The sequence below is a fragment of the Suricata suricatta genome, chromosome 1, assembly GCF_006229205.1.
Source record: "Suricata suricatta isolate VVHF042 chromosome 1, meerkat_22Aug2017_6uvM2_HiC, whole genome shotgun sequence".
Classification (NCBI taxonomy): domain Eukaryota; kingdom Metazoa; phylum Chordata; class Mammalia; order Carnivora; family Herpestidae; genus Suricata; species Suricata suricatta.
Genome location: NC_043700.1, coordinates 118,228,990 through 118,250,718, shown reverse-complemented (window position 1 = coordinate 118,250,718; position 21,729 = coordinate 118,228,990). Strand labels below are relative to the sequence as shown.

General features: G+C 37.0%; 1 long non-coding RNA gene across 4 annotated transcripts in view; it reads left to right on the top strand.

The window, feature by feature from the left end:
* Positions 1-1,993: 1,993 nt before the first annotated feature.
* LOC115278510 overlaps positions 1,994-21,729 on the top strand; it is a 112,868-nt gene continuing 93,132 nt past the window's right edge. For 3 of the 4 annotated variants that reach the window (XR_003903006.1, XR_003903008.1, XR_003902944.1), the window contains exons 1-3: positions 1,994-2,088; positions 6,175-6,314; positions 16,799-17,002. This is a non-coding gene — a long non-coding RNA (uncharacterized LOC115278510). The remainder of the gene's footprint in view (positions 2,089-6,174; positions 6,315-16,798; positions 17,003-21,729) is intronic. The other variant, XR_003902983.1, reaches the window with a different exon arrangement.

Genomic DNA, 21,729 nt, shown 5'->3' with positions numbered 1-21,729 from the left:
TCCACACATAAATGAAATCATGTGGTATTTGCTTTCTGTGTCTGACTCATTTCAGGTAGCATAATGCCCTGCAAGTTTGTGCATGTTGTTACAAATGGTAGGATTTCCTTCTTTTTTAAGGCTGAAAAATATGTGTGTGTGTGTGTGTGTGTGTGTGTGTGTGTGTGTGTGTATCACATTTTCTTTATCCATTCATCTTCATCTGTCAAAGGACATTTAGGTTGTTTCCATACCTTGGTTATTGTGAATATTGCTCAATGAACATGGGAGTGCACATTACCTCTTCAAGATCCTGATTTCATTTTCGATATATGCCCAGAGTGGGATAGTGAGATATGTGTTCTATTTTTTAAATTTTTTGAAGAATTCCCATACTGTTTTCCCAAATAACTGTAGCAATTTAAATTCCCACCAGCAATGTATAAGAGTTCCCTTTGCTTTTGAAAAATGTCATTCAGGTCCATTCCCCATTTTTAAAATCAGGTTATTTTTTAAATGTTTTTATTTATTTTTGCCACTACAGTGGTAACAAGCCTTTCAGCTTGGCATGGAAACAAAATATACAATTTTGCTGGTACAGATTAGGAGAATCTTACAGATCACCACATAATTAGTATGTTTACAAATATTTGAACCCATCTGACTGCATAGGAAAACACATTATGTAAACTGCATTTTTATTATGATAGCTCCTTTTGTCCTTTTTCCAATGTGTGATGTGTATCTGCCTAAAATGGTCTATTTTCATTATATCTTTCAACATTCCTATTTAATAGGATACAGTAAATATTGCACACACACCACAACTAAATAAATAAAATAAATTGAGCTTTAAATGGAAATGCAAAAGGAAAATTTCCTTTGTAAACAGTAAATCTTCACTAAGCTGCTAATATATAATTTATATAATATATAAGACTGCCAAAGTATACATTATTTAGTAGAAAAAAGGATCTCAGACACTTGTATGATTTAACTGATATGTACTGGGTACACCAACACAGATATGCTGTGATGCTTTACATTATATTTCTTGTGTATATACAGGTAATGCTAAAACAAATAACAAGTAAAAATGGTTATTAGAAACTTTGATCATATAAAGTCCTACATTAGCGCTTAATAAGCCTAAAGAAAACTGTAGGAGGCTGTTTGCTATTTAATATAATGCATCAAAACATATAGCTTCTTCTACTTCTTCCTAAACAATTCTTGTATAGATATAGATTTGTAATTAGCAGCAGCATTTATATGTCTCTATATAGCAACTGAATTTACAAAGTCATTTTCATATAAGTTAAACTGTTTAAACTATACTAAATTAACCATGCATTTTTTAACAATTAGAAAAACAAATTCAACTCCTAGTACTAATATCAAATCTTGACTGCTGTGCTCTTCATTAGTTCAACCTTTAATGGGTTGAAAAGTCTTTTATGTGATTTATGCATTCTGAGAGTTTTTATCGATAATGGATTTTAATTTTTTCTAAAATATAATTTACCCACATCTTTTAATGCTCATGATTTTTTGAATTTGTTAATATGGTAAAATATAATGGTACTTTTATAAATTATTCTCACTTTGTTTTTTTCTAAATTTCCTTTTTGACTTCTTTCACCCACTTCTCCCACCCATAAAAATGCTGGTTTTTCTGATAAATATTGGTGTATTCTCTGGATAAATCCAATTTTGTCATATTTTTTCAATAATATATTGCTGTATTCAGTTTGCTGGTATTTTATATACTATTTTTGCATTTGTAGTCACAGCCAAAATTTATGTATGTATACACTTAAACTCATGGACAGTTGTTGCTTGTTTATTGCAGTGGGCTAAAAATATCCCCCCAAAATTTATATGGTAAAACACAATCTCCAGTGCAAGTTATTTACATATGGTGCCTTTGTGAAGCTATTAAGTCATGAATGGGATTAGTCTCCTTATAAAAGGGACCCCAGAGAGAATCCTCACCACTTCAGTCACATGAGATCACAATGAAAAGAAACCAACCAATAAGGACATGTGCCCTCACCACTCACTGCAACTACTGACACCTTGATCTTGGATTTCTTAGACTACAGAACTGTAAGAAATGCATTTCTGTTTTTTATAAGCCACTCATCAATTGTATTTTGTTACAGTAGCCTAAGTGGACTAAGACAGTTATAGTGTTAAGGTTATAGTTATAAGGTTATATTCTTATTTTCATCTCTAGAAGAATTTTTTAAAGACCAAATCACCTGAATATTTATTCTATTTTGTCTTGAAATCTATATGGGCCAAGAATTTTTTTCTTTTGTCGTCGTCGTCTTCTTCTTCTTCTTCTTCTTCTTCTTCTTCTTCTTCTTCTTCTTCTTCTTCTCATCTTCTTTAATTTTAGACATAGAAATAAGAGAGAGACAGAGAATGTGGGAGAGGGGCAGAAGGGAAGGGAGAGAGAATCCTAAGCAGGCTCCATACTCAGAGTGGATCTGGACCCTGCACCCCATCCTATGACCCTGGGATCATGACCTCAGCTGAAATCAAGAGTTAGACACTTAACTGATTGAACCACCCAGGTGTCCAGCAAACTTACAGTATTTAAATTCTGTTTGTTGCTTAAAACCAAAATGTTTGCAGGTATATTTGGTATTTTGATTCAATATTGTTTTCTTTAAACCTCACTAATTAAATATTACTATTATTATAATTCAACATTTATTTATATTTTACGTACTATTTTTCTCATATCACCTTTCTCTTAGAATCATTTTCTATTTTCATAATATACATTTTTGGAATTTATTAAGTGAGAGTCTATTTATGATAAATTCTGTCAGGTTTTTTTCCCTCTTAAACCATCTTTATTTCACTGTCATTCCTCTAAGTTAGTTTAACTGGGTATAAAATTTGAAGTTAGGGACTTTCTCTGGGCATTTTAAAGAAATTATTCCATAGTATCTTGAATAAATTATGCTTTTGAAAGTCTACCATCAGTATAATTATTGTAAATTATGGCTAATTTTTGCTTTCTCTCTGTTACTTAGAATATATTATTCATTTTTAGCTTTCTACGTGGCAATGAATTAGTGCTCTATGAACTATTACAGAAATTCCAAAACTTCAAGTTATGTTCCACATCCCTAAAGAGTTGCTTAGAAAGTCTAGAGTAATTATATTATAGTTCTAAAAAAGTCATAGTGGCTTTTTCTCTGTAATGGATGTTTATAAACTAGACACAAGAATCCCCATAGCCTTCAGGGATAGCTTATCTCTCTGTATAGAAGGTGAAGACCTGATGTTTTTTATAACTTTGTATCTATGAATTCCCCTAGTTCTAGACTCACCTCGATTTTAGCCCTGGTCTTCTACTAAAACTGCTATTTCTGAAAATTTGCAAGTGGAATTTTCTAACAATGGTTCTAAGTCCCTTTCTCTTCTTGTCACAGTATTCTCTTGAAATTGCTCTAGCTTCGTTTAGTCACTTGTGCTACAGTAGTTTTAAATGCTGTTTGATTGCATGTCCCACAACATGGCAAAATTCTTAGAATATCTATGGCCGATTGCCTGGTCTAGGCAGAAGCGGTGAAGAAATATGAGAAGATCTGATTATCTCTTTTCTCCATCCAAAAGGACTCTAGACAATAACCTAGATAAAGCTAAGTTTCTGATTTGCAAATTTACACTGCATATTTAATGTCATATCAATCAGTTTTCTCAGCCCTCAAGGGCACATTATACTGCAAAATTGTACTTCTCATGTTAGCATTTGTACCAATATATTTCTTAAGTCTTTTATTAAACACTAAGAAACACAAAGTCTCATGTCTGAAAAATGTATGTGTCAAATACCATGAATCTAATAGTTAGGAAGTCATGATGAATACATACCCTAATTCAGTAGTAGGAGCTAATTATTTTAATCTAAAGTACAGTTCTAATTTTAACCTTTAGTGTAACTCTAATTTGGAAGTCTTCAAGTGTGACTATGAAAAACTCATGGGTTCCCATTATGACTCAATCTCTGTCCAATGTCACATTCAAAGAAACTACAGTTCAACTCTAGAAACCTTTAGTATGTGTTTTAAAATGTGCTTCACATCTTTCTTAAAAGCTTTAATTTCTCCAGGAAAGTACCTTTTGTAAAAAACATCTTTGAAGTGTTCAAAATTGATTCTATGGGTAATAAGTTTTGAGTGTCAAACAATGACTGATTAATACCTTTTTGGATGAGAGATTTTTCCTAATCTTGAAACAATGTGTACCTCCTTTTTAAGTAAAATAAAACAGGGTGCCTTTCCAAAGAGATTAAAGCCTAGTGGAGGAAAGAAAACAAAAATGACAATAGTAGTACAAGTAAATGTATTGTATTTAGCTTGCGCAGTGGTTTTTAGGAATTCAGGAAATAAATTTCTAAAGGGGCTTGGGAATGTGATATTTGTCCTGAAAAAAAAAAGTTTAAGCCAGGATTTAAATGATAATGAAGAATGATCTGATAGAAAACAGAAGAACAGTCTTTTCAGGGAGATAGAGCAGCCTGTGCAAAAGCACAATAGTTTGAAGAAGGATGTTCTTAAAACTGCAAATAGTGTTGTTTGACTAGAAGGAAGCGTGTTTGCTAGGGAGTGACAAGAGTAAGGTAGAACAATGAACAGACGGCAAATTTCAAAGAACGTCTTCTATTTAACTAAGAAAACTAATTTTTATTCTTCACTGCATTAATCAGTTTAAATTAAAAGAATGAAGCAATATTTGCATTTTAGGACAAAATCAGTTCATTAGCATTAGGAGCCATGGACGCTGGGTATTGGAATGAGAACAACTGGGGGCAGGTGCCACTTGTAGGGTGAGCTGTAAAGAGAGTTTGCACCATGATATTGGAGATAGATGAATGAGGAGTTGACATTTGGGGAAAAGGCAGGGAAAGAGTTCAGGATGGTTCTAAAGTTTCTGTACAAATGTAAATAAGATTTACTATCAACAACTGGACAAATATGCATTCAGGTTTAAGGGATACCTAGGATCACCACAGAAAATCCTTCAAGCAATGTTTTTTATCTCAATCACTGAGATATTTTGTAATAATTCATTTCCCAGAATGCAGCACTACCTTCACTGCATAATGAGACAATAGTCTCCCTCTCTAGCAATACCTTATCGTTCACTGAATTAGACTCTCCATTGGATCACTGTCATCTGCATCCTGCGTTAAGCTCTGGAGAAGCTGGTGGTTTCTTGAGCTGAATTCTTATACTCCATTCATGCAATTGTTCAGTGATTGGTTCTTCTATCCCACGGTTCTAGCTCGGTGAGCACATGCTATAACTGATCTGGGTTTGATTCCCAACAACTTGGGTGGGAAAATACTGAATAGTATTTGAAATATTATCTTAAGGAAAAATCTATTTTTGTTATGTGAATATACAAACATTATTCTGTTGTATATTTGAAGTTATAATAATCATTTTAATAAATGGAAGTTGGCAGTTTGAGACATAATTAAGCTTATGAATGATATATTAAGGATATTCTACATGCCAATTATCCTAAACTTCAGAAATAGAGGGGCAAATTTCACCTAGCTCTGGCAGAGACAGATTAGCTGGTCACCATTTTTTCATCTCCCTGATATACACTCAGACTATATTTCCCAGCTCCTTTATATGGTCATGAGACTGAGTAGTGAGCGACAGGAAGCAAGTAAATGTGATTTTTAGCACTTCTAGTTCTGATCCCATAGTAAACCTCCGTGATGGCTTAACACCCTTGACGTTCATACCAACTAAGCGCAGAGGACTACAGTGTCCCAGCATGCGCTTGGAGAGCCTAGATGCAATCAGTCTAGATCCTGGAATGATCATTTAGTCCCTCATAGAAAAGAGTCATTCATTTAAAAATTAAATTTGCAAGAAGTGAATTTCTATTGTGTAAATCACTCAGATTTTGGAGTGTGTGCATTTCAGCATAACAAACTAACAAAAAGTATTGCTCAAGCCCAAGTAATGAAAATTACTTACTGCCCCAAGGGTTTTCTAAACAAGGAGCATATCAAGACATGGATGGCCCTAAACAAAAACTATCTTTTCCCTCTAGAAATTTCTGGAAGGTGCAAGAATTTGTCAAAAATTGTGAAGCTTTTGAAGGTTTTTCCTTACTTGCACGTTAACCGATAAGTCTGCCATGGTTTCATAGATACTGGGAGAAGACACATGACTATGCAGTCAGAGGAGAGGAGAATACATAATGCACAGCAGATAGCATCACATTGGACCCTCTTCTCAAGTCCCATGGAAATGATGCAGATAGAGGCCAACATGAATCCTGCACACACAGTGAGTTTGTGCCAAAGCTGAGGAACCCTGAACCCAGGACATTACAGTCTTCCAAAGGGGTTGGTAGCAAACTGCTCAAATTTGCCCCAGAGGGAGTCATCATCTTTATTATTCTAGCCAGAAACAAATCCCCCTTTTTCTCCAGAAGGTGACACAATATCTATCTTCCGAGGCTGTTGTTTCCTGCACAGACATCCTTAAAAGCAATGGTCTGGGACAAAAGCTGATGCCAGACATGCAGATGTGTCGTGGAGAATACTTTATCACTATGTCTTAGATTCCAGGTTGGGAAACCGAAGAGCAAATCACAGAAAAGAAATGCAATGAAAGAGCAATTAGGAGATTTTGAAAGCCATTGATTCTGTGCCTTCCCTTTGAGGAGGAGGGAAGAGAGAGATATTCGGAGGGTAATTGACTTGGCTAAAGTCACAGGAAGCAGTGAGGACCTGAATCTATTCTTTATATCTTGTTCCAAAAAGAATTATATCCAGATTACACATGTATATATATTCACCGCTGTTAATTCATATATTCACTGGGCTTACATTTTGAGGTTGAAAAGCAGTACTCTGGAAGCAGTGCTTACAACTGCCTGTGTTGAGAACCAAAAAAATCTTTATTCTCATCACAGCCCCGAAGATAAGGGTTTTATGAAACTATTTTAAGCGGGCTACCTTCAGGGACAATGAACTACTCTTTTCTTTCAGAGTACTTTATTCATATCTCTGTTATGTTAAATTGATACATTTGATTATAAAATTTTTAAAGGCAAGACTATTTCTAAAAAGCTATCTGAATAAGTTGAAAAGTACATATGAAAAAATAATTAAAATGAGGATTGTTCCTACGTGAATACTGTACCCCAGCTGTTATGTTCTATGCTTTCTAATATCTGAGCAGTGATTTATATCATCTTTCAGTTATCATGTTTAGTTGTGTAGCCAAAAAACTGAATAAGATACCATTTTCATTTGTGTTCTGTTACTTTGAATCGGAGACTCAAGCTCCCATAGATAATAACTAGTTGCTGGAAAATGTTCCTTGTCTCTTCCGTACCACATTAATGATACAGTTGGTATAACTCACCACAGAACTGCCATTACATTTCTGCAATTGGCTTATGCTCCTTTGAGGAATGGGTTTGCTAAATTAGAAAAACGGGGAGAAGGGAGCCTCGGTTAAACATCCACTCTTCCACTCAGGTAATGATCTCAGGGTTCTTGGGTTAGTGCCTTGTGTTGGGCTCTGTGCTGACAGCTCAGAGCCTGGAGCCTGCTTCAGATTCTGTGTCTCCCTCTCTTTCTGCTCCTCCCCTACTCACACACCCGCACGCACGCGCGCGCGCGCGCACACACACACACACACACTCTCTCTCTCTCTCTCTCTCTCTCTCGCTCTCTCAAAACTAAATAAACATTTTTTTAAATGGGGAAAAGAAGAAGGGTATTTTTCATAAATCCTATGAAAAATATTAGCCTGTGCAACATGGCTAAATGGTAAAGTTCATATTGGATTTTGCTGTTACAGCAAGCCCAACACAGCACTCCACACCCCATCTCTTAGACATCCATGCTCACCTGAAACTGCAGGTAGGGAGGGGCAAACAAAGGCAAGAGTTTACAGTTGGAAACATGGTTGCAATAAGTAACAGACTCTCCTTTCTCCAGATGATTATATTTTCAAAGGCATGACACTCTACTCCCACACACAAAACTTCGGTCTGTCTTCATGTTTCCTTGTTTCCTAATCCTTCCCTAATGGCATCAGGAATAATTCCATCAGTCCATCATTAACCAATTATGCTTTGCTGAGAATGAGACTGAAATAAATATAAACATGTATTTTGCATACAAAGTATTGCACGTAGCTATCTACCTGGCAAGCTGATGCATGACTCTATTTAGTTATTTCTGTTTATAAAAATTTTCACTAGGAACTCAATTTATTTGCATAATCAAAATAATAGTAAATGTTATTTAAGAAATAATCTAGGACACAGCATGGCCTATGAAACACTTGATCAACATCCAAGAACATATATGCTTTGGTTTCTCAGGAGCAATTAGTAATATCAAGTGGTATCATTCCCGTCTTGAACAAATTCCAGTCAGGCTTCTCTGAGTCGTCTTCTTAACTGGGTTCTGACTTTTGGCTTTTGGTCCCTTTCCAAGGCCCCGTTTTAGTAAGAATTCTAAGGGAATTGAGCTAGAATCTCCCACCCTGGACATTCAGGGGAGTCCCTCATGCTCTACCATCCCCAGGGAATGGCCCATCACGCTGGTCTATTTTCATCCACAATCCAGCTAGGCGACATAGACAGAAATCTACCCTTACCCCCTGATGTTTCCTCTCAGTGCTGTTCCCTCCACTCACCCCTACCCCATTCTTGGGGTATATTTTCCTCGTTGTATTCAGAGTTGAGCCCTGTCTCTCTTCCCTATTACAAAATCCCCTGGTACCTGCACCGTTGGATAAAGCATTCCTTACTGTTCTTTAACAAGTGTTGTGAGAAATTTTTCCTGGTCAGTAGGTAGATCAATGCCCCTTTATTTATTTATTTATGTTCCTTTATTTTTTTAATTTTTAATGTTTTTTATTTATTTTTGAGAGACAGAGAGAGAGAGTGCCAGTATTTATATTCCTTTAAAGGAAAGTCCACATTCTAATTCTTGGAGCTTGTGAAGAGCTAGTTTACATGGCAAAAGAGAATTACTTTTCTCTGCAGATAGAATGAAGGATGCACATCAACTGACATTACAATAAGGTCTTTATCTTGGATTATGCGGGTAAGTGATAGATGCTATTATACAGTTCCTTAAAAGGGAAAGAAAGAGGCAGAAAAGAAGCAGAGAAATGATAGTATGAAAAAGACTCAATCTGAATTCACTGCCTTTAAAGATGGAGTAAGGGTCTGAACCAAAGAATGCAGGCAGCCTGTAAACTCTAGAAAAGGCAAGGAAACTGTCCTGGGGCTTCCAGAAGGAACGCAACTCTACCTTCACCTTAACTTTAACCCAGTGAGACTGTGTCAAACTTCTGTCCTACAGAATTGTTATACAATAAACTTGTGTTGTTGACAGGCCCTGCGTGTGTCATAATTTTTCACACCAGCAATAGAAAACGAATACTATCTTAATGTGATTTGGCTAGAAATCAAAGGCCAATTTAGGTCTCTAAAGAGGAGATAGAACACAAAAATTTATGGTGGCTCCTAGGAAGATTGTGCCAACCGGTACTTTTTCATTTCTCCTTCTATTTAGTTCAGTTCCATCCCTCAAGAAGAAGAGTATATTTTATTGACTTCAACTTTGGAGTAGACCATGCTCCTTCAGTCCCCCTCCTTATTTAGAAGGCCTGGGGTCTCCCTTGTACTCTTGTACTCTGGCATCTCTATGACAAAGGTGCACTCCAGCTGGCCTGCTGGTCCCCGGAGGGGCACAAATGTCACACAGACAGGAGGCAAACAGCCTGAGCCAGACTCAACCTAGATCATCCAATGCCACCTGACCTTCAAATATGGGAGAAAAGCATTCATGATTGCTGTGGTAAGCCACTGAGTTTTGGAGGCAGCAGTAGCAAGCTCACCGAGCTCTAATATAATACTTGCTGATCTGCTTTGTTTTGTTTTTGAATTAAAAAAGCAGCATAGCAACTTTCATGCTATAATGGCCAGCTTTTTACTTGGAGGTCTATATCCGGAAATTGCTACTGCTCAGTTCTCCCTAGTAGGAATCTTCCTTCTGAACTGACAGTCCCTAGGGCCTTCTCATTTTCCTACTTTAGAAAGGTCAGGCTTTTATTAAATGTAACTGCCCTCCAAACTACCCTGGGGATCTTAGATCTATATTTTCTGAGTTTTGGCAGGAAGTATACTATTTTAGTCAGTATTTAAATGTGATAATTGTGCCATAATCCTTTCTACTGATAGCCTGGGCGTCTGCCTATGTTATACGTATATTCCTTCGGATAAGGTTTCTGAAATGCACTGGTCCCAGCCAAGGAGCAAGTGTTCTTGTTGTCACTGAGGGAAGAAACTGGGGCTTGAAGAATATTTTAAATAATGACTAAGTTTCTTATTAGCAGTGCAGGAAAGAAAAACCCCTTACCATCAGCTTCTGTTCTCTCCCATGTTTTGTTCAGCTCTCATTATACTGCAGGATGATTTACATAAAGATGGCTAAGATGTAACTTTGCCCTCAGGTTTTGTAGTGTATCTATAATGCTGATGCTCTCTGCTCTTTCACTTGAGAGGAATAAAGAGAATGAAAAGTAAACAAGGAGGTTGGAGAAAAAGGAATTAAATCTCCTACATTTTCCTTCTGTGCTCAATAGTTAATAGTCTTGAAAGATTTAACATGCTCCCAAACTTGACTTCTAAAATCCAAAACACTTTCAAAGTATGTCCAGCGACAGGAGAAAATGGGATGCATATAATAAAAGATGTGGCAAGCTCAGATTAACTGTTAGACTGTGAACTTTTGGGCTTCTCTGCCATTAGGCCAAAGACTTCATGAATGCAGGATCAGATCTCTGTTGATTGGTTGTTTTCTCCATGTTGACTAAAATTAGGCTAAGTGAACCATACCTATATCAATGATCAATAAGTACTTGGTGAATGAGAATCAGTAAGTGACTGAACTGTCCTTTTTGGTATGCTGAGCCATTTATGTATAGTACAAGACTGTTTCCACTAAAATATAAGTTACTGCTAATTATTTTGGGTAGAGTTCCCTCTGCCCACGGAAGAAATAGAATGTGGCTATATAAATGAAGAAAAACCAGAAAGGTATATAAGAGAAGGATTTGGAGTCAGATATGAACCCTGGGAGGAATAGAAGCTACTTTTGACTCTTCCCCAAATTGTCCCTTTGAGGAGCCATTTCACATTGAAAGTCACAGCTGCAAAGAGAGAGTTAGATACACTGTTGTAAATGGACATGATTTTATAATGAATGTGCAGCCAGAGTTTGTTATTCATGAGTTCAGCGATAACAATTTTATAGGATGCTTTTAAAATGCCTGATTATTATTTTTTAAAATTTTTTAAAGTTTATTTTTGAGAGAGGGGGAGAAAGTACAAGCGGAGGAGGGGCAGAGAGAGATACACATAGAATCCAAAGAGGCTCCAGACTCTGAGCTGTCAGCACAGAGCCTGACATGGGGTTCAAATGAATGAACTATGAGATCAGGTCATGACCTGAGCCAAAGTCGAATGCTCAACCGACTGAGCCACCCAAGCACCCCTAAAAACACCTGATTATTTTAATGTAAAACTTGGGGCAAGTGCTATGAATCATTTTAAACTCTTAAGATATAGACTGTAGAGCAACAAGAACAGAAAAGTTATATTTCAAAAAATATTTTCCATTCTAGTACATAAAGAGGATCCCTCTGTGCGAAGGGTCCAAGGATAACTTTAAGGCTTTCTCACTGTCTATAGAGGAAGGATGACATATCCTGAGAGACAGAGCCAGTATGTTGGCATTGTACTGGCTGACTGTGCATTAGATCAGACAGCAAATTAGATATTGATAGAACTATTTTGAACAGTCGATAAACTTTTTGATGATTGATATCTTTATGCTGCCTGGTAATATCAATGCCAACATTTAGGAACTAGAGAGAGAAAGTGTAATATAATATTCTCTTTGTGGAATCCTTAAGTGTAACCCAAGCTCACAAGTCTCATTACCTAGATAGCAGGATTTACAGAATTGACTTTCACAGGAACAAGGGAAAGAAAATTAAAACATCAGCCTTTGTTTTGTGTACAAAACTGTCCTTCCAGCCACCCTTCAATTTGAATCAGAAGATGAAGCAGTCAAGTTCTTTAAAGCTCTTCTAGTATAAGAAAAAGAAAAGCAGTTTGCAGAATAAGTCAGAAAATGTACATTTTGGAGAACAAAAATAAATGAAATGCAGAACAAATGGTTCATTTCATTATATGATAGATTCTGGTAGGACATTTAGCTCAAAACTAAGTGGCCAGGAAACCACAAAATATATCACTGTCCACTTCTAAATAATATTTTCTGAAATGTAATCATGAAAGTGGAAGATGATGTAAAATAAAACAAAGCACTGTGATTTATACAACCTCTGCTTTACTTTCTCCTACCGTCTCTCCTCTGTCATCTTATCTTTCAGAAAAAAATTTCCTACAAGATTAACTAATTAATTAGTTAATTAAACAAATATTTGTTTATTCATTCATGCATTCATTCATTCAGCCAGTATTAAGAAAATTCCAATTTTATATTGGCATTGTTATAAGCAAAACCGCAGTGGAAAAACAGATATATTCACCCTCACAAAACTTCCCTTCTGGTGGGAGAATACAGATTATCAGCCAATGGGTAAAAGAGGTTATGGGAAGTTTATTTGTAATCACTGTTAAGTAGGTAAGTAAAGTTGATAAAAAAAAGTTAGAAAATGGGGGTGCCTGTGTGGCTCAATTAGTTGGGCATCTGACTTTCATTCAGGTTATAATCTCATAGCTTGTGAGTTCAAGCCCCACCTTGGGCTCTGTGCTGACAGCTCAGAGCCTGAAGCCTGCTTTGGATTCTGTGTCTCCCTTTATCTCTCTGTCCCTCACCTGCTCACACTCTGTTTCTCTCTCTCAAAATAAATAAACATTAAATTATTGAAAAGTTTAGAAAATGTCATGACATGAAGTTTGCTCTTAAGAATGCCAGATAAAATATAAGATGTATAGTTAAATGTGGATTTCAATTCTTAATAAACTAAATAATTATTTTATATAAGTGCATTCCAATTATTACTAGGTGAACAAATGGGAAAGTGACTGAAAATGAAGCCATAAGGATTTGGTGAGCAGATGATGTTATGTTTTCTATATTTTTGAAGAATTAGAGAAAATGTTGAACAATCTGAGACATAAGAGGATATAAAAAATACAAGTTGGATTTTTAGATGTGAAAATTAAAATATCTGGGATGAAGAACACACAAAGATGTGACTAATGCCAGATAAGACTTTCCTGAAGAAAAGATGAGTGAACCTAGACACACAACAATAGAAAAAATCCCATGTAAAACACAAATTAAAAAAACAAAAAAGAAAAAGTAAAGCATCAGTGAATTGCAGGAGAGAGCCAAGCGATCTAATATAAACATAATTGGAATCCTCTAAGGAAAAGAGAACAACTTAAAAGGGGGAAAGAAACAATGGACGGACTCTTTCCAAAATGGATAAAAACTATGAACCCACAGATACTAAGAATCTTAACAAAACCCAACCCCAAGAATCATGAGGAAAATTACACCAAGGGACATTTTAATAAAAGTGCTTAAAATCAGTGGCAAATCATTTTAAAAGCATCTGGAGAAGCATGGCAGATTATACACTTAGGACAAAGTAAAGAATTACAGCAGATTTCTCATTAGAAATAATGTAGACCAAAAAACCACAAGGCATTGCATTGTTTTTGATTGGAAATCCACTGTGTGAAGAGAATATAAAAACAAAATATAGCAAACTCTGACAATCTCTAAATCTATGCTCAGGGAAAACACTTTCAAAAATAAAACAATAAATATATTTTCAGACATACAAAAGCTTAGAGAATTCATTAGTAGCCATCTAGCACAACCAAAAGTATTGAATAAAGTTCTTCATTCAATGAAGGAGAAGGAAAATGACATCAGATAAAAACATGGATATGCGGAAATGAAGACACCTGGAAATGGTGGTTATGGGCATAAATATAAAGAGTAGTTTTCACTTTAAATTTCTTGTTTAACATGAAAATAACAACCATACTGCCGATAACAATATCTACTGTATGATCTATGCAGAAATAAAATGTATGGCAAGAATAACAAAGGCCAGGTGGGAAGAAATAAAAGCATCCTGTTGGGAGATTCTTAGGTTATACCTGAAGTGGTATAGTATCACTTCAATTGTACTGTGATAAACAGACAGCTTTCATGACAGCCCCGAAAGAATACCTTACTTCTAGTAGCCACAAAACTAATATTGTTGAAAATCAAACACAATTTTTCATTGTTTATTTTTGAGAGAGAGACACACACATAGAATGTGAGCGGGTGAGGGGCAGAGAAAGAAGGAGATCAGAATCCGAAGTGAGTTCCAGGCTCTGAGCTGTCAACACAGAGCCTGACACAGTGCTCAAACTCACAAACACGAGATCATGACCTGAGCTGAAGTCAGGCGCTTAGCCCACTAAGCCACCCAGGTGCCCCTCAAATACAATTTTTAATACAAATACAATTTTTAATGAGGGGAATTATTGTATTATAATAACAGTTGAATTTAGTCTCTCTTAGTTTCTCATGTAACAATTAAGGCATTAACCAGGAAGGAATTAAGTTCTAAAGCTAGAAATGGGGACATTTCGTTGAGTGCAGATTAAATTGATAATCTTGAATCTCCTAGTAATTCTGAGACCCTCTTAGAAGTAGAAGAAACTGTCCACTGAAGGGCCAAGGAGACTAGACTTCCTTATGTTGAAGACTCTGATAACCATAAAAGGAAAGTTCATTTTCCTCAGACCCACTGCAATCACCCAGTTGCCACTAAGCCCATAACTATATTCTAGTAGGACAGGCATTCCTTTCCTCCACACTCCAGGAAGAAAAGGAAATAGCTTATACATTGAAAGACTTTCAAGGCCTTGATAATATACATATTAGCAGAAATCTGAGAAATGTGCAAATAGATGTTAAGAGTATTAGACAAAAGAGGGCAGAATATAACACAACACTGAGCTGAATTAGGGTCTGCTTAATAAAGATTCCAGATTTAATGCATTAAAGTTTGTGCATCTCAACATGGCTCTAACAACTTGCTTGCTTTATTTGAGTGGCTATGAACTCAATCATAGCATCCATTTAATGAGCTTCCTTGATATGAAGTGAGAAGAGACTCCAAAGGTTCAGGAAGATAGAAATATTGGACTAGAACTATTAGGTATAAACTGCACACCTATACCAGAGCTGTGATCCACAAGAAGACCTAGAAAATCTCTCATCACTAAGGCATTGATAAATACATTAGTGACAGGAGCATTTCTGAAAGGCTCTGTGGTCCCTCTCCATTGTAGGCCAGCTGTTACTGACTACAGAGGATGCCACCATTCAAATGGGCTCCCTGATTTCAAAAAAGAATGATAGAATCACAGACTAGCAGAAGTCAAGCAGCAGTGCTTAGTCATCAAAGGCAAGGTGGTCACATCAACCATAAAGAGAAACAGGGATGTGTCAGTGATTAAAATGCACTGACCTGCAGAGATCTTTAGTGGTGGCTAATTGATCATCATGTCTCTAGGAATGATATAAATGGACAGCCTGTTAAGGTATTGTTTGATTTACATAATAAGAAAAACCTTAAGTCTGCTAACAAGGAACCTGGCTTGGATTGTCAAAGTAGAGAAATATGGCCTCTGACCTAGTTCCCAGATCTAAGTTCATTCACAGACTGAGAGTCCCTTCATGGCAAGAGTTCTGGTCCCCTTGGGGGTGGCTATAGTGCTGGCTCAGGACTATATTGTGCAAACACACACTGTAAATCTGCTTCCAAGTCTTCCCCAAAGATATCTTCACCCATGTACTAAGGTGACTTTGTACTGGGGACAATAAACACAAAGGTCTTTCAGGGATTACTTGACCTTGGCACTAAACTGAGGCTAATCCTTGGTGGCTTGCAATGCCACTGTGTCTACCAGTCAAAATAGGACCCTATGTGGACCAGGCAGAGTCTTAAGTGTAAATCGGAGGTCCCAGTAGATTTGTAGACACCATGTAGTTAGTTCCCTGGCTCCTGAATATTTAACTGGAATAGACAAATGACAACTAGTACAATGTCCACATTAGCTTTTGAGCCCATGTGGTGAGGAGCCTTTCTGCTAGGAAGGGCTAAGTGAAAGTTTTGAACTTACTGAGAAGATAAGACAGTAAACCAGAAGCAGTAGCATAGCCAAACAGGATTGAAGAAATGAATACTACCATGAAGACATTAAAGAAGCAGGAATGTGATATCCCCATTTAATATATCAGTTTTACCTGTGCAGAAACTGTGAAATATTATAAACTCAGTGAAGTAGCAACTCCAATTGTAGCTGCTGTACTAGATGTAGTAACTTTGCTGGAGCAAATCAATATAGCCCCTCGTAGTTGGTGTGTCACCATTGACCTGGCTCAGGTCTTTTCTTCATACCAATTTTTACGTATGACTAAAAACTGTTCACTTTTACCTTCCATGGCCAACAGTATAAATTCACAGTATTGCACCAAAGGTATTAAACAATTCCACTGCTCTTTGCTGTAATATTGTCTGTTTAGGTCTTGATCATCTTGACATTCCATAAACAATCATACTGGTCAAATATATTAGCATCATTACACTGATTGTACCTGTTAAGCAAGGCACAAGTTTAGCTTCATGAATAGGTGATTCTGACTCCTTTGACATCAACCCTTTCTGTATTGTCTTCTCTCCCTCAGGCCATGTGTTTGGACTTTTGGAGAGTTCCTTATGAACTAATAACTGAGGAAGAACAAAACTTGAGCCTGCTTTAAAAATGGATTATGTGATAGGCATGCTTACCACCTCAAAATGGAATGTTATAGCACTATTAATCCATTCAGCAGTGACCTTGGAGATAAATGTTGAAGAAAAAATTTTCCCTATCAGCAGAACTTTGACCAGTAAGTTTTGTTGTCTTCTATCCCTTATAAAGCAAGAATTAGGTAAAAAGACAGATTTATTGGAAATTGATAATGGTTTGAGTAGGTAGCCATGGACTTGGAAAGAACAAGATGGGAAGACTGATGAAAAGTTAAGTATGGGAAAGAAGTGTATGGATGGGCCTTTTAGAATAAACTCAGATTGTAAAATTATCTGTGTATTATGTGAGTTCTTCCCAAAGGGTAGGTAATGCAGATAAAACTGTTAATTATCAGGGTGGACAAAATAATGATCAGTGGACAAAATGACATGGATCTTTAGAAGACAGTCAGTCCTTTTGGTGTACTTACTCCATTTCTTGTTCAGCAGGTACAACGGTATGGAAAGAGGCTATGCATGGGCTCAACAACATGTACTCCTTACCAAGAATACTGCTATTATTGTCCAGTAACTAGTCTGTCAATAGCAGAAACCAACACTGAATCCCTGACATCGTACAATTTCATGAGGGCAAAGAGGAGAAAGCCCACCATGTGGTGGAAGATTAATTATATTTTACTTCTTCCATTATGGAGAGGGCAAAGGTTTGCCCTTAGTGTAGTAGACACATATTCTAGGTATGGATTCGCCCTCCCTTCTCATAATGCTTCTGCAAGCACCTTTACCCATACAGTCACAGAATGACTTATTTAACATCATGGAATTCCATATAGACCAGAATACATGGGTATTCTGGGTAGCTTAGGAAGGGAGAATAGCTACTCTCACTATTACAAATAATTACTCGTGCAGATTTTCACTTTGTACTCTGGCATCTTGGAACTCTCCTGGCTTGAATATCTTAGTTTCCAAGAGGAAAATGCTTCCACCAGGGAAAATAACAACCGTTTCACTAAATCAGAATTTGAAACCATCATCTGGTCATTTTAGATTCTTTATGTCATTGAACAAAAATGCAAAAAAAAAAAAAAGAGTTAATCTGCTAGTTGGAATGATTGGTCCTAACGACTAAGAGGAAATCAAGGTTGTCGCTACACATGAAGGTCATGAAAACTGTGTGGATAACCAAGGGGGTTCCCTGGAGTGCCCCTCAACACTGGCATGACAGTAGTAAAAATTGATAGAAAACTACAGTAACTAGAAAAGGCCGGGTGACTCAGGATTCCAACCATTAGGAAAACGAATACACATTTGGGAGGGAATAATTGCCAAGGGGAGCAGAGGAGTTGAGGTTCTGGCTGAAGGCCAGGGAATTGTTGAGTGAGTAGTTACAGAAGAAACCCATATAGCTCGACTGTGATCTTTGGACAAATGAGAGAAATGGGGACTGTAGTTGCTTTGCATATTTTCCCTATGCTTGTTGTATGCCTGTGGTTACTTGTGCCCATTAATCATTGGACTTCTCCCCTCCCCCCATTTTCTTTTTTTAGAATTCTGCTTAAGCTATTGGAGTTTAACTTTACAGTTTAGCCTTTTGGTATATAGTAGGTGACTAAATTAATATTGTCTGCTTTAGAAACAAAATCTATTGGGACTGTGTGTCTTCTCATTCTGGGGAAGGAGAACTTCTTCACTAGTATATATGTATCTTGCTAGAGGGGATGTCTTGTTTGGCTGTTTCCTTTCACAAGGGGGTTGAAATGGATGTGGAAGAGTGCATATGGAAACTGAATAGACAAGGGGGCAGCAATGACAGTTACCAATTTATTGCCTCTCAGTTTATTGCCCTACTCTTAGCATGAATATGGAGCAAAGCAATGTAGATATACTCCTGGCAGAGTTTTAAACAGTATAACAACTTTGAAAAAGTTGTTTGGCAACTTCTTTGAAAACTTAAACATACGAGTAACATATGACTCAGCCATTTCTATTCTTGGTATTGTCACAGGAGAAATGGAAGTATATATTCATATAGAGACTTGTACTAAAATATTCTGAGCAGCTTTATTTGTAATAAGAAAAAACTAGAAACAACTCAAATGTCATTCAACTTGATAAAAGGATAAACAAATTGTGGTACTTTTAGCAAGAAAGAATGAATTATTGACGCATGCAACAATATGGATAAATTTCAAAGTAATTATGTTGTTTGAATGCTGCCAGGTGGCAAAGAGAACATACTATATTATTCCATTTATAAAAAAAAATTTTAGAAAAGGCAAACTAGACTATAGTGACCACATGAAGATTAATGGTTTCCTGGGAATGAGAGGGTGGCAAAGAGGGGCTGGAGAGAGGTTTACAAAGAGGCTTCCGGAAACTTTTAGGGTAATGGATTTATGCATTGTCTTGATCATAGAGATGTGTTATTGGTGTGTACATTTGTCAAAGCTTATTGAATAGTACACTTTGAATACATGAAATTTATTATTATAAATTACATATCACCACAGTTTAAAAAATTTAAAGCATTTTTAATGTTTATTAATATTTGAGAGAGAGAGTGAGCAGCAGAGGGGCCAAGAGAGAGGGAGATACAGAATTTGAAGTCAGCTCCAGGTTCTGAGCTGTCAGCACAGAGCTTCATGCTAGTCTCCAACCAATGGGAACTGCAAGATCATGACCTGAGCCAGAGTCAGGTGCTAACTGACTGAGCCAACCAGACACCCCAACCCAAGGGTTTCAGGGAGACCGGCAGGAGAGGACTGTAAAGAAAACTAAAAGCAGGTAGTATCACAGTTGTTCAGGAAAGAAACTATTTCAAGGCAAAGAGTCATCTAACGTGTTGAATATTGTTGAAAGAAAAGAAAAGGAAAGGTTTAAAATGTTCATTACATCAAGGAACAAGTTCCTTGGAAAAAAAGAATCTGGTGATCTGTGGTGGCAGAAGCCATGCTACACAGAGTGATGATGGGGGACAGAGGGAAGGCAGCAAGGCAGAGTGAAGGCAATTATTTCAAAAGTAGCTGTGAATGGGAAAGAACAAGAGCTGGAGGGGAGTTTGTAGTCCAAATATGCTATCTTCAGTGCTGATGGAAAAAATAGTAAAGAGACAGAGTTCGAAGGCAGAAAGAGAGGGACATGGGATGAGTGGGAGAGGTTGGATGGCAGGGACCCAGTGTGGAGAGAAAGCAGAAGTTAGGGAGAGGGAACTGGGAGGGTACCGAGCACCCCTGGCTAAGGAAGCTGCTCTAGGATGCAGTGACAGTTTCCATAGAAGGACCATGATCAGGTTGGGGGATAAGGAAGGTTTGGGGTCAGAGTGTAATGATGCTATGTGTGACCCTGAAGACCTGCTGAGGCTTTCTAATGCCAGCCCCAAGTTGACAGAATATGACTGGGAGTTAGTTGAAGACATGCATTTGACCTTACCCTTGTAACTCCTGGTACCCTGATGCTCTTTAAGATTTAATTTGGAGCATCACAAATCTCTTTACCAACCTGCTGGGGTGTGTGTATATTCTTATCATATTTCAGTATTCCCACTCTAATGCTTTTTGCTTCCTTTTCCCAAACCACATTTACCAACCTGCTGGGGTGTGTGTATATTCTTATCATATTTCAGTATTCCCACTCTAATGCTTTTTGCTTCCTTTCCCCAAACCACATTTCTTGTCTGTGTATAATATTCATCAGACAGCAACAATTCTGATTGGACGATCTTGGTTTTTGGTTCTGTTATTGTTGTTTACCACGTGACGTCCAGATTCCCCAAAGTACCAAGCTTGTTGGGGCACCTGGCTGGCTTAGGCATTTGAGTTTCTGGCTCTTGATTTCGGCTCAGGTAATGATCTTGTGGTTCAGGGGACGGAGCCCCTCATCGGTCTCTGTGCCAACAGTGCTGAGCCTGCTTGGGATTCTCTCTCTCCCTCTTTCTCTGCTCCTCCCTCATGCATAATCTGACTCAAAAAGAGCCAAATAAACAAAAACCAAGCTTTTCACTCTTCAATCTCAATTCAAACAACAACAACAAACTCCACAAGCTTTTATAAAGGAGCCCTTCTCACCTTCCTTGATCCTTCTCCACAAACTCCCTTCATAATCATAGTAGTCCTAAAAATCCATTACCAATAAAAAAAATTAACACCACATAACAGAAGGTATGGGAGTGAAGTCTTCTTAAGTTTGCCTTTCCTAGGGATCTTTTCTCTTTGCCAAAGTCAATTGAGCTATCATGATCCATTTTGTCACTAAATACTGTTAAATATTTGCTCTCTACAGAATCTGGTGCTTGGATATTATTTTGGTAGAGATGCATCCTCCTAATACATAGCATTCTAAAGAACATACATTTTATATAGCTCATGGGAACAGCTCATCTCTGAAGAAGGAACAAAAAAATGATATAGAAATTGCATAATATGGTTCAGAGTTTCTTACCAGATTTAATCAAAGGAAAAAATAAAGACCAATTATGTAAACAAGTTAAAGATTCTAATAAAAGCAAACCAGTCATGGGAAGGATTAGGACTAAACATGACCTAGGGATAGAAAAAAAGAGAGATGGGATCTTCTGCACCAAGATCAACTCTATTAAACTAGTAAGCTTTCAGCTGGTTCTCTTTAGGTGCCTGTGACATTAAAGATTTGACACGTAAAGAGAAAAGAGAAAAGAGGTCTGAACTGGGAATCTGAAGATTTGGGCTCATGTTTTGGCTTTTACCATTAAATTGTTGAGTTAATTACCTATTACATGACCATAATTAATTGTGTGCTATCTGCTAGCCAGAGATCAAAATGAGAATTATGTGGGGTTTTTATAAACTGTTAAATGTATCATTCTAGCAATCTAAAGATAATTGTCATT